This window comes from Mustela lutreola, chromosome 5, assembly GCF_030435805.1.
Source record: "Mustela lutreola isolate mMusLut2 chromosome 5, mMusLut2.pri, whole genome shotgun sequence".
Classification (NCBI taxonomy): domain Eukaryota; kingdom Metazoa; phylum Chordata; class Mammalia; order Carnivora; family Mustelidae; genus Mustela; species Mustela lutreola.
Genome location: NC_081294.1, coordinates 75,570,686 through 75,594,536, shown reverse-complemented (window position 1 = coordinate 75,594,536; position 23,851 = coordinate 75,570,686). Strand labels below are relative to the sequence as shown.

General features: G+C 42.8%; 1 protein-coding gene across 1 annotated transcript in view; it reads left to right on the top strand.

Moving 5' to 3' along the window:
• The window catches only part of SPOCK1 (SPARC (osteonectin), cwcv and kazal like domains proteoglycan 1), a 500,126-nt gene that overhangs the window by 39,759 nt on the left and 436,516 nt on the right, over positions 1-23,851 (top strand). The gene's annotated exons all lie outside the window — the stretch shown is intronic.

Here is a 23,851-nt window from a genome sequence, read left to right as displayed (position 1 = left end):
TCCCCAAATTCCATGTGTATATACAAGTTAATAAAATTGTGTAGTTTATCCTATTTCACCCATTCTTGAAACCAAGGTGGGATTCTGTATACGTTTTTCTCTATCTGGACTTATTTGGTGTGAAATATTCAGGAGGGTCTTTGGACGTATTAGAACAGAGAACTTCTCCCTTCTTTACTTTTTTTTTTTTTTTTTTTTTTAAGAGGGAGTGGGTAGGGGTAGAGTGTGGGGGAAAGAGAATCTTAAGCAGGCTCCATGCCCACTATGGTACCTAGTGTGAGGCTCGATCTCACAACCTTGAGATGATGACCGAGCTAAGATCAAGAGTCGGACACTTAACCCACTGCGCCATCCAGGCGCTCCCTTCCTTCTTTACTTTCAAGACAACTTTAGCTTATGTATTTCCTACAAGTGAAATGATACCCCACATTTGAAATACTAAAATTATTTGCCATTAATACAAAAATGTTATCCAGTGTACATAAAAATTTCTTCTAGAAATATCATATGTAACTTTTTTTTACTCCAGAATCTAGGCAGATATTGAGTATTGATTTTGGTTGTAATGTTTCTTTTGTCTAGAAAAGAGTACCGCCACCTTTTTTTCGAAGGGGGTTTCCTTTCAGGACACTAATGTATTTGAAGAATTGAGGCCATTGTTCAGCTTAAGGTCCCGCAGTCTGTTTTTGTCTAATAGCTTCTTCATGATTCCATTCAGACTAGACATTTTGGCCCTGAGACCTCATGTGTGATATTCTGTACTTCCCACTGTATCATGTAAGGCTCCCAATGCCAATTTAGGGTGATTACTTTGATGGTTTAAGGTGGTGTCTACCAGATCCCTTATTGCAAAAGCACCCTCTGCCCTTTGTATTTAATAATCTGTGGGGTTAATTTTGAGACCTTGTGAATATCCTGTTTTTTCTTTTTCAAGATTTTATTTATTTATTTGACATGGAGAGAAAGAGAGATCACAAGTAGGCAGAGAGACAGGCAGAGAGAGAGGGGGAAGCAGGCTCCCTGCTGAGCAGAGAGCCCGATGTGGGGCTCGATCCCAGAACCCTAAGATCATGACCTGAACTGAAGGCAGAGGTTTAACCCACTGAGCCACCCAGGCACCTGTGAATATCTTGTTCTTAAAAACATTTTACACAATGGTTTTAGCATCCACTGATGGCCCTTGCCTGTATTATTACTACATTGGTGATAGCAAAGTAATCATTTTCCATTAAGTATGCTTTCTACATTTTTTTTTTTAGCTAGTATTTTCCAGTAAAAAAAGAACTTCATTACTCTTCAACCTTTTTAGTACCCTGGCACTCTGGACATGTGGATTTTTAACAAAATCCATAAAGTATGAGTTAGTGTGTTGTCATCATTATTCTTCTTGATTCTTTCTTTTTTTTTTTTTTTTAAAGATTTTATTTATTTATTTGACAGACAGAGATCACAAGTAGGCAGAGAGGCAGGTAGAGAGAGGGTGGCGGGGAAGCAGGCTCCTTGCTGAGCAGAGAGTCCGATGCGGGGCTCGATCCGAGAACCCTGGGATCATGACTGGAGCTGAAGGCTTAGGCTTTAACCCACTGAGTCACCCAGGTGACCCTATTTCTCTTGATTCTTAAATTGTCACAGGTTTGACAGTGTGAAACACTTAAACATCTGCTTTTATGTTTTTTTGGACACTCCCTTGCTTTCTGGCATAATGAGGTATCCCAGGGATATCTTGTATTTCTCCCTTTCTACTCCTGGAATCAGACATTTATTCAAAGAGTTCTGGTTCCTTCTTATGAGAACTGGTATTTAGAAACCTGAATTTGGGTGTTGGGTGTTCTTATCTTGTCATTACTTTTATACCCGTTAGTGCATGCAGTTTAGGAATGGAGTAAATTATTAGCTAATACTGATACTTTCGTTGTAAATCTCACAACATGCTGCTAGATACCATAAATCTCTATTATTCCTAGAATGAGACCCCTGGTTCTTATCAATACAACTCATTTATTTTATCCTCTTGTATACACAAAAGAATCTAGGAATTATAGTACCATTGCTAGTACTCACAACAAGTTTTCTAAGTAAAGTTGAGTATTACTTTGCAGTTTTTCTTTTGTAAACCTTAGACCATGTGCCACCAAGAGTTTATAGTCAGAGTCATGTATGCAAAATTACTTGAATGGATTTTTATTTTCTAAGTGATTTTGGTACCATTTTATTTTTATTTTTTTAAAGACTTTATTTGACAGAGAGAGCAAGAGAACACAGGTAGGGAGGGTGGGGAGGAAGAGGGAGAAGAGACTCCCTCCTGAGCAGGGGGCCTGATGTGGGGCTGGATCCCAGAACCCTGAGATCATGACCTGAGCCAAAGGCAGACACTTAACCCACTGAGCCACCCACGCACCCCATTTTGTTATTGTTTTAACATGCATTTAGGTTTATTACTGTTCATACTGAACTTCAGTCTTCCATCTTGTGTCATTTTAAAATTTATTTATTGAAAATATAAAATATTTACATGTTTAAAATCAAGACTATATAAGTAGATCTATTTAGTAATCTTACTTCCTATTGCCATACTTTCCTCTCTGTCACATGTATGTTCTATAGGTAACCTTTTTCATTAGAGAAATAAGTGTATGTTTATATTTCTTCTTTTTTCATGTGTGTGTGTATATCATATGTACTTTTGCACTTTGCTTTTGGCATTTAATAATATATGCTGAAAGGAGCCCGCAGTGGTTCATAAGGATCTTTCTTATTCTTTAATAAGGGTGCAGAGTTTGTCCCATTGTATGGTTTTATAGTAGTTTTTTCAGCCAGCTTCCTGGGAAGGGGCACTTAGATTGTTTCAACATTTTTTTTGCATATGCACGATGCAAGCGAATAACTTTTTGTGTCCGTAGTTTCATGCTGTTGGGGTTACATCACTGGGGTAGATTCCTAGAACTGGGATTGCTGGGTCAGAGTGAAAGCATTTGCAATTGTATTAGATATTATTAAATCCCCCCTCCATGGGTTTAAAGCATTTTGCATTCCAACCAGTGACATGTCAGCCTGGCTGACAGACTATGGGATGAAGCTTTTGGATTTTCACAACCATGCCAGGTAAGAAATGGTATTATGGTGTCGTTTTAATTTGCATTTTTCTTACGGCAGGTGAAGTTGGGCATCTTTCTGTATATTTTGTGTGTCTCTTTTTGTGGACTGCTTATGAATTTTGCCCACTTTTCTCTTGGGTCCTCATTATTTTTTAAGTTGCATAGTATTTCACTGTCTGCATATACTTTATTTACCTAGCCTCCTGGTTGGTGGAAACTGGAGTTGTTTTTATGTTTTGCTATTAATGACAGTGCTGTAATGAATGATGTTAGGAATGCTTCACTCACGTGCAGCTCCGTCTGCATGTTAAATCTCAGAAGTAGATTGGCTTGGTCAAAGGGTTTATGTGCTAGGGAGGTGAATAGGTATTGCCAAATTTTGTGCCCTTGTAATGGGTGGCCCTACTTAACACCCCCAGCAGCAGCGTATGTGAGTGCCTCTTTCCTCCCAGCTGGTGAGCCTTCTGGGTTGGTGCCTTTCTAATTTTTGTCCTGATAGAGAAACATGAAATCTCAGTGAAGTGTTAATTTGCACTGAGCATTTCTCTTATACTTGAGATACTTGTTTTTCTTTGTCTACATTATGGTCTCCTACAACATTCTTTTAAGCCCCCCCCCATTGTTTTTTTTTTTTGTTGTTGTTGTTGTTGTTGTTTTCCTGGCAGATGGTAATAAGGATGTTGAAAGGAAAAATTGCATGACTGGGTTACCATCACCTGCTCAACCAGGAATTCTGCCTCTGGGAAATTGCAACCCCAGAGAGAGCCATTCCAGAAGTATCCCCCTTCCTAAGGTCCCCTCCAAACACGCAGGTGGTCTGTTAGCAGTGCTTGAGGTCAGCGCCCTGATGTCATGTCCTCCCATGAATTCATGAACCCGAGTCCTTGGTCTGCTGCTCTCCAGCAGAATTCCTTGGTAGAGAGAGAGCCTGACTCTAGGACTGCCCCTGGCAAGTGGGGGGATGTTTTGATCACTCCTCTCTGCTCATCCTAGTCAGCTTCAGGCTCCCCTTCTCCAGCACAACCTATCTGGGCTAAGTAACTTGGCCTCATTGTTTTCCATACCCTCAGGGCATGCGGACAGGTGATTCCCTCTGTGCTGATGGCCAAGCAGCAGAGTTTCCCGGAGCCCCTTGTGCCCAGCTGGCTCTGTGTCTCCTCAGAGGTGGAAGGAGTGCTGAACTCCCTCCCTTTCTGAGGAGAAGCCCCTTCTCTTACTGCTGCCAACTCTGCCTAACCCCCTCCCCCTCTGTCCTGTTGTCTGATCTGCTGATCTTTAGCTTTTCAGTGACTGAACCAAGTAGGTGCTATGAACATTTGCCTTTTTAGAGATGAGGAGGCTGGCTGCCCAAGCCCTCACAGCTATTAGGTGAAGAAGCAAGAAAGAACACACATAATTTGACTTTGGGAAATATTCTGATTTGGTGGGGAACAAGCAAAATCTCCAATAGTAACTATGTGAAAAATATTTTGGATTTCTTGAGCATATATTATGTGAAGAGGTTGGTGTAAGATTGCCCTGTGGGCTTGTGGAGACCTCAGCCTGGGCTGGAGATTTGGGCAGAGCTGAGCCTGGCACGAAGTCCAGTGTGGTTAGGGGAAGCAGTGGTTGGTAACCACGGCCAGTGTGCACTGAGCATTTACTCTGTGTCCAGTGTTGGGGGGGAGCCCTGTGTGTGCTTATCTCACACATGCCCACAGCATTCTAATGGAGAAGGAATGATTTCACTCCAATTTACATATGTGAGGAGACTGAGGCTCAGAATATTAACTGAATTGCACAAGGACAGACAGCAGTTCCCTGGAGTGCGGTGATTCAGACCTGGGTTGTCCCTCTCCAGACACATGTGCTCTTCACTGTCCTGCTGCACCACTGGAGACATGCCACCAGGCCTCAAGGTAGCTTCCTCCATGCACGTTCTTTCTTCAGGTATTAGAGGGAGGGAAGCCAGGATCTGTGGCCATTCATGTTGGTGATGGACTGGACCAGTGGCTTTTATAAGGTTGATTTCTTTCTTTTTTTTTTTTTTTTAAGATTTTATTTATTTATTTGACAGACAGAGATCACAAGTAGGCAGAGAGGCAGGCAGAGAGAGAGGAAGGGAAGCAGGCTCCCCGCTGAGCAGAGAGCCCGATGTGGGGCTCCATCCCAGGACCCTGGGATCATGACCTGAGCCAAAGGCAGAGGCTTAACCTACTGAGCCACCCAGGCACCCCAGGCCGATTTCTTTTCTGCCTCTGGTGAGCCTCTTAACTGGGGCCATCCCCAAATGGTGCTGACGCCATGGCTCTTGGGTGGCAAGAGCTACCAGACTCCTGTCAGGGCCTGCTAAGGCCTCGGGGGCATCACGCTCAGCAGCCACGCTTCAAAAAGTTTGGCCGCCTTCCCCGGGGCACCGTCACAGCAGGGGGACAACTGTGCCATACACACTGTTCCCGTGAGCCAAACAGCGTTGCACTTCTCTCAGATGGGCCAGTGTGGGGCTGGCTGGCCCAGCTTGGTTGACTTCTTGTGATCATAGTACCCTGCATTTTTCTCTAAATTTTTCTCAGTCCATCAGCAAAAAATTGAAAGCCTATGTCCTTGCTGTCCCAGGGAGATAGAGTATCTCTGCCCTTGTGGAATGCATTGTTTAGCTGAAGGTATGTCCACAAATCCTTCCACAAAGAAATGGTCATATGGGACAGGAGTCCCAAAAGGAACCATGGGAAGGGTCATATGACAGTGCCCAGGTGGGTGCCAAGAACATCTTGCAGGCCATTTGTGCTTTTGAGTGGGGCAGGAAAGGGTCAATGTCTTCTGGAATCTTCTTAAAGGAAGTGAGACTTTCAAGCGTGTGGGATAAGTTGCAGTGGAGCAGCATATGGGGGTGGAACATTCTGGGGCTTCATGGCTAACATCTGGATTCCAGGTAGAGTGTCCAGATTGTGCTGCTCTGAAGGCCTTTCTCCCCCATCCCTCCCATGACACAGGTGGTTGTGCAGTGTGATTGGGTGGTGGGCAGTACTGCCGCCATGACATAGCTCATTGTGCCAAGGGTGGCCGGTGGAGGGAAAGCGCTTTCTGTCCAGTTCTCCCTCATCTTCGGCCCATGGCCGTGACTCAGCCTCCTGATAAGACAATTCTGAGCCAGCAAGAGCATTTACTTAAGGAGAAAGGGAAGTGTATAGCATAGTCTTTCCAAAGTACATGGCACAGAACCTTAATCAATGAGAGAAATGATTCCCTAGAGAAGTAAATCATATCCTCCTTTTAGATGCTCACAATTCACATTAGTTTTTTAAGGCTGTGAGAAGTCCTATAGTAAAGAAGACTATTTAATTTTTCAACCCATTATTTCGCAAACTTATTGACCATGAGACCTTCTAACATTTTTCTTTTGGGGCATAATTCTTATTAATATCCAGCAGAACCATTTCTGCGGGGTTTTCTTTGAAAATCTTTGGAAATGCTAAGATCATATATTTCTGAAAGATTTCCATCTTAAAAGCACTTAGATGTGAAAAGCTCTTCTGCTTAAAATTTTAGCTCCCAGCTCTGCAAGGCCTTGGTAACAAGGAGTCAGTCCTGGCAGGTGCTAGAAAGCTAAAGTTTTAGTACATATTTGTTTCTAGTCTCAAGTTAAAATGTGAAGTTCCTTGAGGGCAGCATTGGAGCCTTAACCTCCTTTGGGTCAACCCCACAGCTTGTTGAGCACTGACCACATAGTAGCTACTCAATAATGACTTGCTAATTACTTGATTGAAGATGTTTGCTAAATGCCAAAGAGTTAATTACTTGAGGCTGGAATCCAGTACTTTTAACTTATAGCCAGAGGCTCATTTTGCTAGCCAAAAAACTCTAATGTAGGGTCTCCCAGTCTCCTGCTGTTTCCCATAGCTACCTTAAAGCTTACTCAACTCTTTCATTACGCTATTTTCTCCTGGCCCACCCTTCTTGACTCCCTTTCTCCACATTATCACGGAGGAAGCTGTGATGATTACGTGGTTGACCAGACGACCAGCTGGAGATTTTGTGTGTGTGTGTGAGTGTGTGTGTGTGTGTGTCCCTTCTCTCTCAGTTTTATCCCACTATTCCTCATTGCTCCAGAAGAACATGCAATTTGGATCCCCTCTGCTTTGTTCTGCCTGTAGGCTTTACTTTGGCAATTCTATCCTGATGTTAAGTCTGTGGGGAGTGCAGCTGGGAGCATGCTGTTACCAGGGCTAGCTAACAGTTGGCATTCAACTTTTGAGTGCAATAAACATGTGTCACCTACTCCCAAAGCTTAATTATGTTCTTATGTATGGATTGACTATGACAGTGTAATATGGGTTTTCATAGCATCGATAGGAAAGATGGCCTTTTGTTAACAGGATTACAATGTCGGTTCTTTATCATAAGTAGCTCAGCTCGGGTTAGCATGAAAATAATGAAAATCTACTAATTTCCTCTCTGGTACAAATGTATTGGATTTTGGACTTATTGAAATGTGTCCTTCTGTGGCTGTTTGACACTTGAACTTGCAGCTTGCTAGTAAGCAAGAGAGGGCATTGAACAGAATTTGAATGCCCTGGAGGAAAGTTCTTTATTTAACTCCCCACTGGGCTGCAGCTGTTTCTGGGTCTGTTTTCTAACCTTGGGAATCAACAGAAAAGCATCTTTATTTTTGAGTGTTTCGGTCTACCTCCTCCATGGATCAGCATTTCTGTGTTCTCTTTAACTCCAGGAGTCATTTAGCAGCATTATTTATGGAAAAATTGATTGAATTTAATGAAATGGAATGAGAAGGAGTCTTCATCGTTCTAACTGAGTGCTTTTCAGTTAGCAGTAATCTTTTGGAATAAGATCTGATTTTGGTTAAGGGTAGTGTGTCTTAGTTTGGATGCCTGTCTTCATGGACCAACCATTAAAACAACCCTACGCCCCCAAGACACTGCAGGTTTGAAGGTCTGGAAGATTGAGACCATCATGGGTTTTATTCACTGTTTATGTGGTGGTTTGTAGATCTAACTCAAACCATGAAGGACCAACATATCTGAATCGTGTTTTCTGAATTTAATGTAGCTGAGAATAGGAGTCAGTCAGAAACTTCCCTGTTTAGTCCTGCTTGGACACCCTTCTGCCTCCACCACTCTGTTTATTGAGCCCAGCATGTGCAGGGTATGTCTAGCCTCACAGCCTTCCTGTGGTCCATTCCTTTGTGTCTGGATGTCTCTTCTCTTGCCTGGCCCTGCCTTTTGCCTGGTGAAATCTATCTTATCCTTTATGTCTCAGCCTGGCTCTCTTCCTCAGGGAAGCCCTCATGAGTTCTGAGCGGATCCCATTCTTCCTACAGTTTTACACAATGTCTTCCTCCTCATGGACCTTGTCAACTGTAATTCAATCATAGTTTATTTCTTTAATGTCTGTTTCCCCCACCAGAGTATCAGCTTCATGAGAGCAAAGGCATGTCTCTGTTCTATATTTTAGTCTCAGGGTACTTGATATGGAATAAATATTCAAATATTTGTTGAAGGAAGGAAAAAAAGAGTTACAAACTCATTGTGAAGATTTTGTCTTTTTCACCTTGCACTAGAGCCTGAAGATGACCTTTAATAATCCCCACCTCCTGGTATTCTTGCCCTTGTGTAATCCACCCCCCCTCCCCTGAGTGTAGGCTGGACCTAGAGACTAATTTCTGACAAATGGAATATTGCAAAGGTATAGGATGCTACTTCTGAAATTTGGTTACAAAGAGATGTAGCTTCTGTCTTGTGTGCTCTCTCTTACCCTGATTGCTTGCTCTGGTGGAAGCCCTGTTGTAAGCTGCCCAGTGGGAGGCCTAGGCCATGTGGTGAGGAACTGAGGGAGGCTTCTCATTGCCACCTAGGGAAGAACTAAGTCCCTCAGTCCATTTGCCCTTGAGGAACTGGATCCTGACAACTACCATGTGAGTGAACTGGAGAGGGGATCCTCCCTCATTTGAGCCTTCAGATGAGATGTCAGCCAATAGCCTGACTGCAGCCTTGGAGAAATTTGGAGGCAGAGGCACTGAACCCAAGAGCACTTGGGTTCCTGACTCACAGAAGCTGTGAGATCTACATGCTTGTTTTTTAAGGCACTGAGTCTTGGGGTGATTTGTTATACAGCCATCGCTAATGATTGCATGAATTTCTATTAGTTTATTAGCTAATATTCATGATAATAATGGGAACTTAATACATATCAGGTCTTGTGCTAAATAAACACTTATTATGTACACTTTTATCTGCTCCTCACATTAACTCTGTGCTGGAGGTTCTACTATTATCTCCTGTTACCAGATGAGACAAGTGAGGCTAAGAGATACTGAGTAACTTGTTCAAGGTCTTGGGAGAGTGCTGGTAGTGTGTGTAATCCTGGAGCCTTTGCCACAGGTAGAATATAACCTGTAGTGACTTTGGGCTCCTTCCTCACCTAAAGATTAGGAGTCCTGGCTGTGTGGATTTCTGGGACTCAGTGCAGTGGGGTGTGAGACTGTTCAGTATGAGGACTTGGGCGGTGGCTCATCTTGGACCCTGTCTCTTTAAGGAACTGGATTCAAGCCCCTTTAGGAGAGATCCAGCTGTTATTTTATTTACACATGCCCTTTTAATGCTCTGTGAATTAGCATGCTTAATGTGGAAGCCCACTTCTCTTGTATCTAAGAATAAAATCCAATCAGGAACAGAAAAGATGGTGGCTTTTGGAATAAAATGAACAGCGACCACTGTGATTACAGCTTGTTTTTCAACTTATGCAAGATGAAATTAAATTGAGTAATTGTTTGCCCGTATAACCACATGACTCTGTGGCAGATAGTGGCATTGTGAATATTTTAACCAGTAATAAAGTCTTTTAAGCTTATGTTCTATTTTATTTATCTATAGATCTAAAAATGCAACAGAACAGAATGCAAGATGTCTAAGAGAAATGGTTAGTGTTGTGTAAGATCACCATGGATTTAGATTCTGAAGTTCCAGGACCTTTTCCTGGGAATTAATTTTTGGTGCAGAATGTTTCTAAGCCCTGAATTCTGGAGTTCGTGTTCTTCCCAAGATATTTGAAGACCAGGTTTGTTTGTTTGTTTGTTTTTGGTCCTCTGGTATGCCTGTGTATCTGGTGCGTCAGGATTGATTTTTGCCAACTTCTTGAGTACTGTGGAATTGCATCATAATTGCTAATTCAAAGAGATTCGCTTCGAGTGATGGACAAATAACCAAGCATGTACAGACTGCAAATAATTGTTGGGTATAAAACATATACTAGGCATGTTACTATATGAAGTGTTGCTTCAGATAAGACCTTATATTCTGGAAACATACTATGTCTCTTTTAGTAAAAACCTCTGACAGTTCAACAGAACTTTTCCAGATAAACAGGAATCAAACTGGGGCTCTTATGAAAAGATCATTTTATAATTTATCAAAAGTATAAGCTTGTACATTGGTCTTCATGTTGTTATGAAAAGAAATTTGGATGGAACTGGGATGTTATATTCCAAGCTCTACGTTGCCCACAATGTTCAGCTGTCATGATTTGAATCTCTCTTCAGCTGTCATGAATTTGGCAGCCTTTTGATGTTGGGATTACTTTCCATTCTCAATGAGATCACAAGTGAATTAAGTAAGTATGTTTAATTGGGTAGTCTCTTTAACTCTCTAAATTTGGAGAATTATGTTTATTTATATTAGTAGCTTACATTTTCCTCATGGAAGTATTTTATGAATGTAATCCAGTTGATGGCCTGGGTGCTTATTACTTATACCTTCTCTTTCAGACATGAATCCTAGGTTTTGGTATTACCTGCTATCTCCCTTTTTTCCACGGGCTTCCAGAACACTGTTCTCTCATGATTTTCTTACATGGCCTCCTTGGTTCTCTCTGACTCTTTTTGTGTAGGTCCTGTTCTTCCTCCCAGACTTTCATATTGGTGATGCCTCAGCGTTCTGTCCTCAGGCTGTTTCTTTCTTTGTCAATCTCCCCTGCATAATTTCATTCAGCAGGGAAGTCTTCACAACCACATTAACCTCACACTCCGAGTATCTGTCTCCAGCCCCAGGATGGAGATTCAAGACATGGCTGATCCAGTGGTGCAGTGATGTCTCTACTTGGAGGGCCTCTCTTTGATACAGTTCACACTCAAGTCTGTGTAAAGTGGGGTTTCTTTTCTTCTTCTTGTTGTGAGTGGTATTGCTATTTATCTAGCCACTCAAGTCTGTGGGCTGGTTCTATTATTCCTGGTTGTGTTCTTTCTCACCCCATACCTGAGCCTGCCCCTCATACCCCCAGTGCTCTAAAGGCATCTTTTCTTCCCTGGCTTCCTGTCACTGTCTTAATTCAGCCCCCCACTCCCTAATTTCTTTCTACATCATTTTCGAGCCACCTTCTCTCTGGCTTCCAGCTCCATATTTCTGAAACCTAAATCTGGTCTTGTCCCGTCCCTGCTTAAAATGCCTCAGTGGCTCCCTGTTGTCCTCAAGATCAAGCCCAGATTCTTCCTGTTGGCCACAAGGCTTCTCTGTGATTTGGTTCTTGCTCACCCCTGTAATATCGTCTTTTGTGATTCCTGAATCAGACCCCATATCAGGTTACTCATAGTTTCCCAGACCTGATGTGTCATTTCTTGCCAGGGTGCCTTGACCATGCTCTTCCTTTTACCTAGTAGTTTTCAGCATCTTCCCCCCAGGAGACATTTGTCAGTGTCTGAAGACACTTTTGGTTATCACAACAGGAGGCAGTTGCTACCAGCATCTAGTGGGTGGAGGGCAGGGATGCCGCTCAACTTCCTACAAAGCATAGGGCAGCCCCACAATGATTGAATTAACTGGCCCAAAATGTCAAGAGTATTGACATGGAGAAACATGACCAAGCCACTTGGTGAACTTTTACTTTGTCCCAGGTCAAGCACAGTCAACCTCTTAAGACTTTGACCAGATCCCCGACCTTGGATAAGCGACTTAAGTTCTCTGTGTCTCGATTTTTCATCTGTAAAATGCAAGTAATAATATGTCTATCTCATATGTATGTTGTGAAGATTAAGGGAGTGAAGTGTATGTTAGAACAGGATGGATCATAGTAATTACTCAGTATATCTTCCTTGCTGATATCATCATCATCATTATTATGTGATCTCTGTAAATTTTTTGTTATTTTTGACCAACCACTGAAGCACAGTTGATCACTCCTTCCTATGTCACACCTAGACTGTGAGTACCTTGAGGAAACGATCTGGAACTTGTTCATTGCTACATTGCAATGCCTAACATAAATTAGGCACCTAATGAGTGTTTGCTATGTGAATGAATGAATGATTCCATTTGCATATATTTTTATGTTATAAATTCAGCTCTTCACTAATGTAAAAATCAACAAAAGGCTAGCTCTATTAAGCAGGAGCTTCATAAGTGTTAGCTATTACTGTTAATATATAATTGTTAATGTAATTTAAATTTATATAATAACAAAAATATCTGCTGATTGGATTTTTAATTTTCAAACAGTTTTTTTTTCCACTGCAATGTTTTGATGTCACCCCTTCAATTATCAGTGAATTTCCCCCCATAAAGGTTTTTCCATGTCACGTGGCATTTTTCTATTGGGTGCTGGAGAGAGCCCCTGTCTCCTGCTTTGAACTGCTTTGATGGGAGTATAGGGTAAGACAGTTGTTAGTTACCTGACTGAACTGTTGGAGTGCTAACCTCTGGAAAGATCGAGTGGAGGTTCAGAGTGTAAGTAGGGTTTTATCACACTGTGAAGGCTCTTATCTTGGGAAATTATCAAACTTCAGGCCAGAGACACTTTTGCCTTCATGGGAAAATCTTTTCTCAACCTGGAAAACTCCCATCCATTCTTCGTGAATCATTTCAGTGTCCAGTTATAGATTCTGCCAATGTTGCGCATCTAATTGGTGTTAGGCCCTGTTGGAGGCCCTAAGGAAGCAATAGTGAACAAAACAGTTTACGTTCTTGGCTACATATAGCTACTATTCTGATGAAGGAGTAAGCAGTAAGCAATTGAACATAGCAGATCATTTCTGAGGGTGATGACTACTGATGGGGGAAGTCTTATTAGATGGGCGGGGGGGGGCGGTCAGGGAAGCCCTTTGAGAAAAGGACATTGGAGCCAGGCATGGGGGGATGTGGGCATAGACCTTGCCAAGCCAAAGGAACAGCAAATGCAAAGGCCTTGAAGCTGGAACGGATTTGCCATTCTTAGTCAAGTTTTCCCTTTCTTCGGTGAGTTTTTGGTTTCCTATTTGGCTATTAATCTTCTTGGTTCATCTCTCTGAAATTTTATGAAGCACATTGCATTGTGAATTAGAGGTAGGCATGCTCCTTCCCATCCCTGCTCCTTTGCAAACTCTCTTAAACTTTCAAGAATACCGTATCTGAAATGAGAGCAATTAAGGGCTGCAGCCAGCATGTACGAAGGGCCTGCTTTACAGTGGTAGACGTTATTCTAAGTCCTCTGCAGGTGTTCGCACGTTTAAAACAGGAGTCTCATGGGGTCGACATCCCTGCAATCCTTATTTTCAGATGAGGAAACTGAGTCTCAACCTAAGTCACTTGCCCTGGGTCATTACAGCTGGGAAGCCCCTGAGCTGGGGTTCTGAGCCAGGCGTTTGGACTGCGAATCTGCCCCTTGAATCCTCCAGGGTCCCAGTGCCTTGGCTCACGGGAGAGCTTCCAACCTGAGGGGCCCTCTGTCACCTAAGTGTGTGACCAGCAGCCTTGTCTTTGTCCAGCTGCAGAGGCCCCAACAACTTCACTGGCTGGAGGTGCCAGCCTCTGGCTGCCACCAGAGCAAGAGGAGGCCCAGTGGACATGGCTGCTGTCTTCTGGGCCTTTCTGCATCCTTGTGGCTGAGGAGAAACGAGCCAGTGGAGGAAGTAACCATCCAAAGAGGGAAGTTTTTTGTTTTTTGTTTTTTTGTCTTAAAGATTTTATTTATTTATTTGAGACAGAGAGCACAAGCAGGGAGGGTCAGAGAAAGAGGGAGAAGCAGACTTCCCTGCTGAGCAGGGATCCGGATGCAGGGTTCCATCCCAGGACCTGAGATCATGACCTGAGCTGAAAGCAGATGCGTAACCGACTGAGCCACCCAGGCGCCTCTGCCCTGGAAGAAGTTTTAAAACAACAAATTCCATCAGCACAAAATAAGAGAAACAAAAGTGAGTGCCCAGGGCTAGCACAGATGTGAGTGCAGGGGGCAGAGCACGGGGCCCTCTAGGACCTTTCCACACCTCTCACGTCTGCCTCAAGAGCCGAAGAGCATTCCCTAGTGGGGGTCCCTTGCCTCAGTGGGCCAAGGGTCTTGCTTCCCATTCTGCCCCCATCTCTCTGAGCCTCTGTTCCTTCATCTGCAAAATGCTGATGATGCCAGCCCTGGCCTCGCAGGGAGTTTGAGGATTCTGGGAGACAGTGAGATATGAGGGTGCTTTATGTGTGATCAAATGCCACAGACATGGTCACAGTTGTTATTATTAGATCACAGACAGGTTTGCCGGAAGAGGTGTCTGAATTATCTGAAGGTTTCATTTATTGTCTTTCCGCCTTGTTAGTCCCACTAAGTGAGGCTTGGCTCCGTTTCACTCTTGCTAGGTTAGGATGAAATTTTCTTAAAAGGCAGCTTTTCCTAAAGCCTCATTAGAGCCCAGACATGGGGACAGAACAAAGACGCCACCAGAGAGCTCATTGCCGTGACTTGCATGACTTCAGCCTGGGTCTTCCAGGCTCTCTCACTTCTGTCGCAGGTGGATGCCTGAGCTCTTACCCCTCTCTTGCCTGGCTTTCATTCCACAGTGAGGGGAGTTTTATTGCCAGGGATATCATGTTTCAAGGGACTCTCCCCTAAAAGCCACTTCGTTAATGAAGGCATTTCTGGAAGTTTCTTTTCTCAGTGACGGTATATTGAACAAGTTCCCTACTGCTTTCCCCCATTTGATGTGAACACACACAATGCCCAGCTGCCAACATTTTAGATGCAGATGGTTAAAAAAAACAAAACAAAACACAAAAACTAGAAACTCTAAGGCTCTAGTCTCTTGAAGATGTGCCTCACAGCCTTTAACAGATTTTCTACTCAGGGGGATGGGATTTCATGGATCTTTAAGGCATGGATTGGTTCATTAATTATTTCACTTATTTGACAGATATTTTTGGACCACCAATGGGCCAGGCACCTTTATAGACACGGGAGAGACAAAAGTGAACGAGATGGAAGAAGGTCCCTGCTCCTCCAGATTTTGCCTTGTAATAGGGATGGACTACAGAGAAAACACTTAGCTCAGTTAGATTTCTGATAGATCTAAGTGCAAATAAGAAGATGGGGCCATGGAGGGTGGCAGGGAAATGAAAGAGGTGAAGGGGTCGAGGAGGTGCAAACTCCAGTTACAGGGGAAGTGAGTTATGGGGAGGAGAAGTACAGCATAGGGGATATTGTCAATAATACTGGAATAACGGCACATGGGTGACAGAGGGCAACTCTGCTTCCCATGGTGAGCATTTCATGATGTATATTAATATCAAGTCACTGTGTGTTGTGGCCCTGAGACTAACAGAACATTGGCAACTCTACTTCAGTAAGAGCAATTTAAAAAGATGGTGTGGTGTGGTGTGGTGAGGTGGTTGGTGGGCAGGTGAGATGTACCTCTTGTGTGGGCAGAAAGCTTGGAGTGATCAGGAAGCTCTTCTAAAAAGGGAGGAAAGCTGAGCGGAGGCAGCTGAGTTAAGATGTGAGGAAAGACATGCTTAGGTGGAGGAGTAGTGAGTGTGGTGGCCCAGAGGTGGGAAAGAATGTGGCACAGTTGAGGAATGAAAAGAAGAATATATGGAGTATATCAAGTGGGCAGATGTGTGGTGAGATTGCCAGGCAAGGCTTTGCAGATCATGCAGAACCCCTTGGCTGGTATAAGGAATTGAATTTTATTTGAAATTAAAGATGACTTTCTCCTCAAGTTCAAGTGCAACAGGTAGAAACCCACAGAATAAACTTGCCTGGAGAGTCTTTATGACCCTGTGTTACGAGCCTCTGTGTGGGACGCGGTCATTATTGTCCTCCCTGTGTCTGCAGGATCTGCCTAGACCCTTAGTCCAGTGGCTGAATGAACAAATTGAATGGGGCACATGGGGAGGGGTAGGGATTAGCTGCTGAGCTCTATTCTTTTGTTCCTGTCTGTCCCTTGTGAGTCCATTAGACAGGTAGATTCTTGACTTGTCCTTGACCTGGAAGAGTCTCTTTAGGCGCTTGCCTCCAAGAGGCTGACGACTCTTCCAGGAGCATGGATAAGCAGAGAGGGCAGGAGGTTCAGAAGAATCATAGTCCATAACCTTCTCAGTCCTGTCTATACAGGAGTCAGGCATCTTGGACTTCTGGAACCTTCACCCATTCTCCAGTATAGGCTTCCCCTACTCTACACCATCTGCCAGGCTGCTCCATATTTATCTTCTATATTGTCTTTAAATGTACCTGCTCAGGTGCTTTCAAAGACTGCCCACTCCTGATGAATTAAATCCACACTTCTTAGCCTGACCTTCAAGACCCTTTATAATCTAATCCTACTGATTCATCCTTCTCATGCTCCTGCAGATTCTCTCCTCTACCAGATTTATTTATGTGCAGTCTCTAAATACTGCTTGTGCTTTCTGCCCTCCTGCACTCCTGCTTGCCAAGCCCCCCTTGCAGCATACCTTGTCCTAACACCCCAGGTGGACTATGAACTTTCACTTCCAAACCTACTCTTCCAGGAAGCTTTTCTCAAAGATATTTTGCTTTATATTTGCTTTAATTCTCAAAGATATTTTGTATACCTATGGTGGTGCAAGTGCTTACAGTTTTCCCCTGCAATAACTCACCAGGTGTTATTTTTCCTTTGTGTTTCTCCCAGTATACCATCAGCTCCTGAAGGGAGCAGGGGCCTTAGTGTTGATGTTGATAAAAACCTCAGGGATGATAAGAATCTGGGAATGAGCTGGAAGCCACACACATCTTCAGGTCTGGGTGGAAGTATGTTCCAGATGAAACAGTCCCCAAAGAGGGGGCAGCATCATTTAAATTTGCAGGCAGTCTTGGTTAGCTCTATAGAGAGTTTGCCAAAGGAATCCCTTGCTGACATGTCTCCTCAGAACTCTGGCTGTGAGGAATGATGTTTTATTTTCCCTATAGCTTTGAATTAGCTTGCGTCTCTGTGTAGAGTACAAGGACATCTTGTTCTTGGGACCACCTTTTCACCGATGAGGAACCCCACCCCCCTACCCCCCGGGCTTTGGAGTTTGGAGGCGCCCATTTTCATCTGAGAAGGAAAGTCCATCAGGTCTAGGGTTGGTGGGGCCTGGTCCCAGGGACAGTCTTGTTGTTTCCAGCATTTATTTGAAAAATGTTGTCTCAGACTTCAAAGAGCTTCCCCTGCCCTTGAATTTGGTAGTGAGTCGTGTGTTAGTTCCTAGGAAGCCACATGGCTTAAACATCCACACCCGCTTGCCTTGAGTTGGAGGAGGGCCCTGCTTGTTCAGCAGGTGGTCCGCAGCCTACTCATTCAACCCAAGGGCTTTTAACCCAGGGCTGCCTTCTCCGAGCTGCTCACTCACTCCTGTGTGTCAGTTTAGACTTTATCTAAATTCCAATCCATGCCAGAACCATGAGGGATACACACTCTTGCCACTTTGTGTGTTTTCTCTTTCCCTGTGGCTCGACATCATTTCAAATAAGCACGACCAAGCTTGTGGTCTACACTTAGGGATTCAGAAGGTGGTAAAGCTGTCCAAGTCAGCTTCCTCTCCTCCTCATTTTGGAACGTGTTCCTGTAGCAGGGGGACTGATTGGTGTATTTTTGTTTGATGGTCAAGTGCGTCCCTTCTGTCCACAGGTCACATGAGTTTCCTCCAAGGGACAATATGATGTACTCAAGAATGCTAGATGCTGGGGCACCTGGGTCGCTCAGTTGGTTAAGCGGCTGCCTTCGGCTTGGTCCTGGGATCGAGCCCCGCATCGGGCTTCCTGCTCGGTGGAGAGCCTGCTCTTCTTCCTCCCTCTGCTTACTGCTCTGCTTACTTGCGGTCTCTCTCTGTCAAATAAGTAAATAAAATCATTAAAAAAAAAGAATGCTAGATGCTTCCCCATTTTTACTGGGAAAAGCTGAGAATCAAGAACGTGAGCTCTTACCCCAGGAGAAATTTCGGTGGAGGAAATCAGATATTTGAAGAACAGAAATATTTCAATTTCATGGCATAAACTCCTATCATGGAAACTTGACAGAAGGCCAGATTCACGGACTTTTTTCAGAATGGCTTATTTTGCAAAGTTAAGGCATCCAGGGCCCAAAGATTTTGCCCCAAGCAATACTTAATTTTTTCCGTGTTTTTTTTTTTTTTTTTAATGTTTTCTCTTGTTACAAAGTAATATATATTCGCTGTGGGAAATCTAGAAGACTATGCAACTCCTTTTTTTTTTTTTTTTTTTTTTTTTTTTTTTTTTTTTTTTGCCTTTTAATCCCCTAAGTCTCTTCCATGCTGATGAGGAGACTGTGATCTGGAAGCCATTTTTGGAAATGATGACCTTGTGGCTTCTTGTGGAATGTTTTGCTGGCCCAGTGCATATGTCTCAAATCTCCAGTAAAGTGTGTCCATTGACATAGATGCTTTGCCAGGTACCAGTTCACCCACAGCCTGTTCTTTCTGAAATGTACTGCCCTGAGCTATCAGTGAGGGTTGAGCCCAGTCTAGAATGAGGCATCACTGGAATGATGATGCTTAGTCCCCAAAGAAACCATGTCTCCTTAGAACCCAGGTCAGCATTTCTCTAAGTACCTGCCTATGTTTTTGGCAATGCACAGATTACTACTGTATCCTTCTTCATTTTCAGTAACCACTGAACAGGAGTGAGTTGTTCCTGTGGGTTATCTCATCTTGTGTTCTTTGGTTTATCCCCCACACACAGCTCCCACTTGGTTTAGAACTGAAGGAGATTTATGTTGTTTGAGGAACAAATTCCTCTTTTGGTTTCTCTGAGATCATTAGAAAAGCCAGCACATTTCTGTTGAAATGACAGGGATATGGTAGTACTGAGTGTGTCCTTTTTAATCTGTGCCTCTCTAATGTCTTCCACACTTTTTAGCACATAGTAGGTACTTACACCCAAGACTTGGCTAATTAGATTTTCTGAATTAAGTGCTCACACAAAACTTATTGGTTAATTTCCTTGATACAGGGCTTTCATCACTGCATGATGACTTTAGCAACATTGTCTAGAGGGAATAGTCATTCCAGGGTATGAGGTTTGAGTAGCTTTTTGATTCTTGGTATGGTTTTAATAGTCTCCGAGTGGTATTGAGTTGAACACCAGGAACTGCTCATACTCTCCCGCTGTCCCAACACTGACATGAAACATTTGTCTCCTGAGCCTAGGAACATTGTATTCTGCTCAAACTCATCCTGCATGGTTAGACTTTATCTAAATTCCAATCCATGCCAGAACAGTTTCCACTTCATATCATTCTGCTCCAACCCATTCATGTCTATTTTCTCTTTGATCTTCCTCTGAAAAATTCATGGAGACCTCTGCAGGTATCTGGTCATGTGTGGGGTTTTGCTCAGAATCAGCCATATGTGAAACTCTTCCTTGATAGTGAAGCCTCATCTTACCTAGTGATTTCCCCGTCAGTGAGTTGCTCTCCAATTTCAATTTCCTCTCTCCTGGATATCAAGCTAAACTGAGAAGCCCTAGACCATTAAGTGGGATGAGCACTGGAAGACACTGTGACCGAACTACTTGCAGCCTTGTTTCATATTTATTGAATAGTCTCTTGAAACAAAGGTTAATATACCCACTAGCAGATGTGCAGTAGTTGGTGGTGTGTGTTAACAATGAATTTCTTCCATAGATGTTAAGCTATATTATATTGAAGTAACATACTGGTATCATTATTATAGTCTCAGATAAAATTTGTACAAATTTCCCACTGTATTTAAGTGGCCTGTTATTTTTTGCACTCCATGGTATCCATTACAGACTTCTGTTTTAGTTCCTATAGATCATCATTTTACTGGTTATGGATTTTTGCCACCATCATTCATTATTAGCTCCTTGAGGACAAGAGCAGTCTCTTTTCATATCATTCCCAGGGATGATAATTATGCCAGAACATAATTTCTGCTCATTGAAAGTTTGTTGATTGAATAAATTCATCAAAAGCCTTAAGCTGGTCAGAAGATGGGTGATTGGATATGAAGATAGTATTTGGGTTGAGGTGTTACTGAGATTCTTTTTTTTTTTTTTTTAAGATTTTATTTATTTATTTCACAGACAGAGATCACAAGTAGGCAGAGTGGCAGGCAGAGAGAGAGGAGGGGAAGCAGGGTCACCACTGACAGAGAGCCCCATGTGGGGCTCTATCCCAGGACCCTGGGATCATGATCTGAGCCAAAGGCAGAGGCTTAACCCACTGAGCCACCCAGGCGCCCCTCTTTTCACATTCATATAGCTGGAGACTCAGAAGGAAGGTATAAGGGGTGCATTGCATCTCAGTTTACCAGAAGGGGGGGAAGAACTCATTCTATCAGCAAATATTAAAAGATATACAAGTGGCTACATAAATTGTGATGCATGAATTATTGGTTATGTTAGTTTTATAGTACTATAATATATTTTTCCCTCTTATCAAAGTGAGAGCTAAGAACATTGCATTGGGCAGTCTTACCTGATGTCAGTCTTGTCTCCTGATAAGTGGTAAGGAGTATCTGAAGATTAGGGGAAGCAGCTAAGCGCCAGGGAGCAGTCATGATAAAGGACCATGCATAGTTACCAGGGTTTCTCAGGCTCAGCCCATGTGACTGATATGGTATATTAAATTAGACTGGGAAAATAAATTAATACCTGAATTCCAAGCTGTGAACATAGTTGGTGGTTGGCAGAAAGAAGTGATCCCATTTTAATTAATTAATTAATTTATTTATTTATTTATTTTAGAGGGGGTATGCAGGATGGGGCAGAGGAAGAGGGGACAGAGAATCCTAAGCAGCAGGATTGGAGAGAGAAGCACCACAGAGAAGAGGAAGAGGGGTGGAGAGAATGAGGTGTGGAGAGAATCCACACCCATTGTTGAGCCTGACATGGGGCTTGATTTCATGACCCTGAGCCTAGATCCAGAGTGGGAGGCTTAACCGACTGAGCTACCCAGGCACCCCAGGAGTGGTGCTGTTTTAAGTACAGATCCTGAAGCTTCTCAGACTTTGGGTCTGCAGGTCTTAAAGATGAGGAGCAACCTATTGTGGACCATGTGGACACACACATCCATGAACAAATGGTTTCTACCATTCAGAACTTTTCAGGACTATGACATTGGCTGCCATTTCTCTAATATTATCTATATTTAGACTCCATAAAGCAGCTCTTCTTCCCATATACCCTGTTAGGCCAGCATGGCCCCTGTCTCCTAGGAGACATGTTGGATATTCTGAGAGCAGCTAACTTGGTTTGATTCAGGCAGATTTGGTGTCTGTAGTGCTGCCCTGGAAACAAAGCCATCTGTAAAGCAGGATCCTTCTTTCTTGATGAGTTACTGTGGGACAAGTCCCTTCACCTCTTCTAGTATCATAGCCCTCTCATTTGAAGAAAATAACTTCTTTATTGTCCTTAAAATAAAGTGAAATCTGTCAGTAGACCCAGATCTTTCAAGGAAAGATGCTCTGGAAGATGATAGTGAAGCAGTGTTATGGTGATGAAAAATGGGTACGTTCTCTTGTGTAAGGCACAAAGTCTGTTGTTAATTCTTCACAACTTGCCTTCATTTCTTCTTAGTTCCCAGTTGAATGAACTTACTGTACAAGGATTTGGGAACTGAACATGCATCTGAAGAAGCCTTTTAGGACAATGTATGTCTGGTTGGTGTTAAATTTAATTTGGAAAAAAGAGTACATTTTCTTATATATTATTTTCTCTGGGTTAAAAAAGAGGAACAGATAGATTTCTGCTTTATTTTCAAGTGTTCCAAATTACATGTGACAGCTTTTCAAAAAGCTGGTATCTAAAGGCAAAAAAAAAAAAACAAACACTCTTTGCATATATATGATTTGACAGCATCCTTGGCCTGGAATTGAGAAGATCTGTCATTTATTGCTGTAATTCAGCAATTGTGATTAATTGTTCAAGGGCCTTCATTGTACTTTGCCAAAACAAAATTAAGGGAAAACAACATTCTCATCATGCAAATCATGTAACTTTCATGTTTATTAATGCTTCCATGGAGGAATCAATATCCACTTTTCATTGAAAGTACTAATCACTGTGAACCCCTCTCAAACATTGCTGAGTGAAATCATTTTGAATTTCTTTAGTGGACTCCCTTCATTACCCCAGAAAGTTAAATCCCCCCCACCCCCCATCAGCAGGCTGTTGAGATGCTTGTGTGGATTTATGGAGTTGTGACATTTTCTTCAGAGTCTATTGGTCATTTAAAAGATATTTTAAAAAAAATTTTCTTAACTAGGCTCCATGCCCAATGTGGGGCTTGAACTCATGATCTTGAGATTAAGAGTCATATGCTCTACTGACTGAGCCATCCAGGCACCTTGGTCATATAAAAGAGATTTTCAGTGCTCTTTCATGTGATTGTTACTGAACCACATCTAAGCAACAGCTGCCTGATCCTCTGAATGTGTTTTCCACTCTCCTGGGTATTTTGGAGGGCCTTTGTAGTCAACTCAGAGTCTACCCTGCTGGTACCAGAGTTGGGATAGAAACAGCTGCCCTCTTAGACCTGGCTTTCTGTCGGTTACCAAGCACTCATCCAGGCCAAGGTTTTGCTTGTCAGATAAGCTGGTCTCAAGTTGTGCAGACTGGGTCACATTGATAGAGACAAAATGATGTTATTTTTGTTCTGTGAGGATTTATATTCACTCTTCTCATCTACTCTTTCCTTGACTATAGTGGATGGCCTCAGAGGTTTTGTGTTTCTTACATTTTTTTCCCCCTGATCCTGGTTAATGCTCTTCTCTGCTTGCTTGTGATATCTTCATGCATCATAATATTTACTGTTGTGTAGCAAGGTATATATTTGTGTTAATTCATGCACACACAGCTAAATTTAGTTTAGAGAAGTGAAATCCTGAGGGTGAGAAGATGCCACCGCAGTCACAATAGATCAAAGATATTGATTGATACATTTCTTTCTTTCTTTCCTTCTTTTTCTTTCTTTTTTTCTTTTTTCTTTTTTTTTGTTTTTACTTTATGTTGTCTTCCAACAAGACAGGGCAAAATGAAAGACACAATGACATCTCCATTCCTTGTCTCTCCTTAATTACATCATTGGTGTGATGTAGAGATTCGTGACTCTGTGTCTTCTTGGAACTGTCCATGGTGCTGATAAACTTACTGTAAACCAGTGAGCAAAAACACAGCTTCAGACGAAATGAAACCTTTTGCTTCTAGAACATAAAGCTTTAGATTCTCATGGCTAGGTTTGTTTGTTTAAGATTTTATTTATTCATTTGAGAGAGAGTGAGAGAGAGCGTGAGAGGGGAGAAAGTTAGAGGGAGAAGGAGACTCCCCATGGAAATGGGAGACTGATGTGGGACTTGATCCCAGGACTCTGGGATCATGACCTGAGCCGAAGGCAGTTGCTTAACCAACTGAGCCACCCAGGCACCCCTCATGGCTAGGTTTTGTCATACTGAAACAAGTAGAGAATCCAAGATAGTTATTGTACTGGTTTGAGTCAAAATAATGGTTTTAGCTTACAGTACATTGATATCTTGGGCCTCTTATTCTTAGGTATTAGGAGA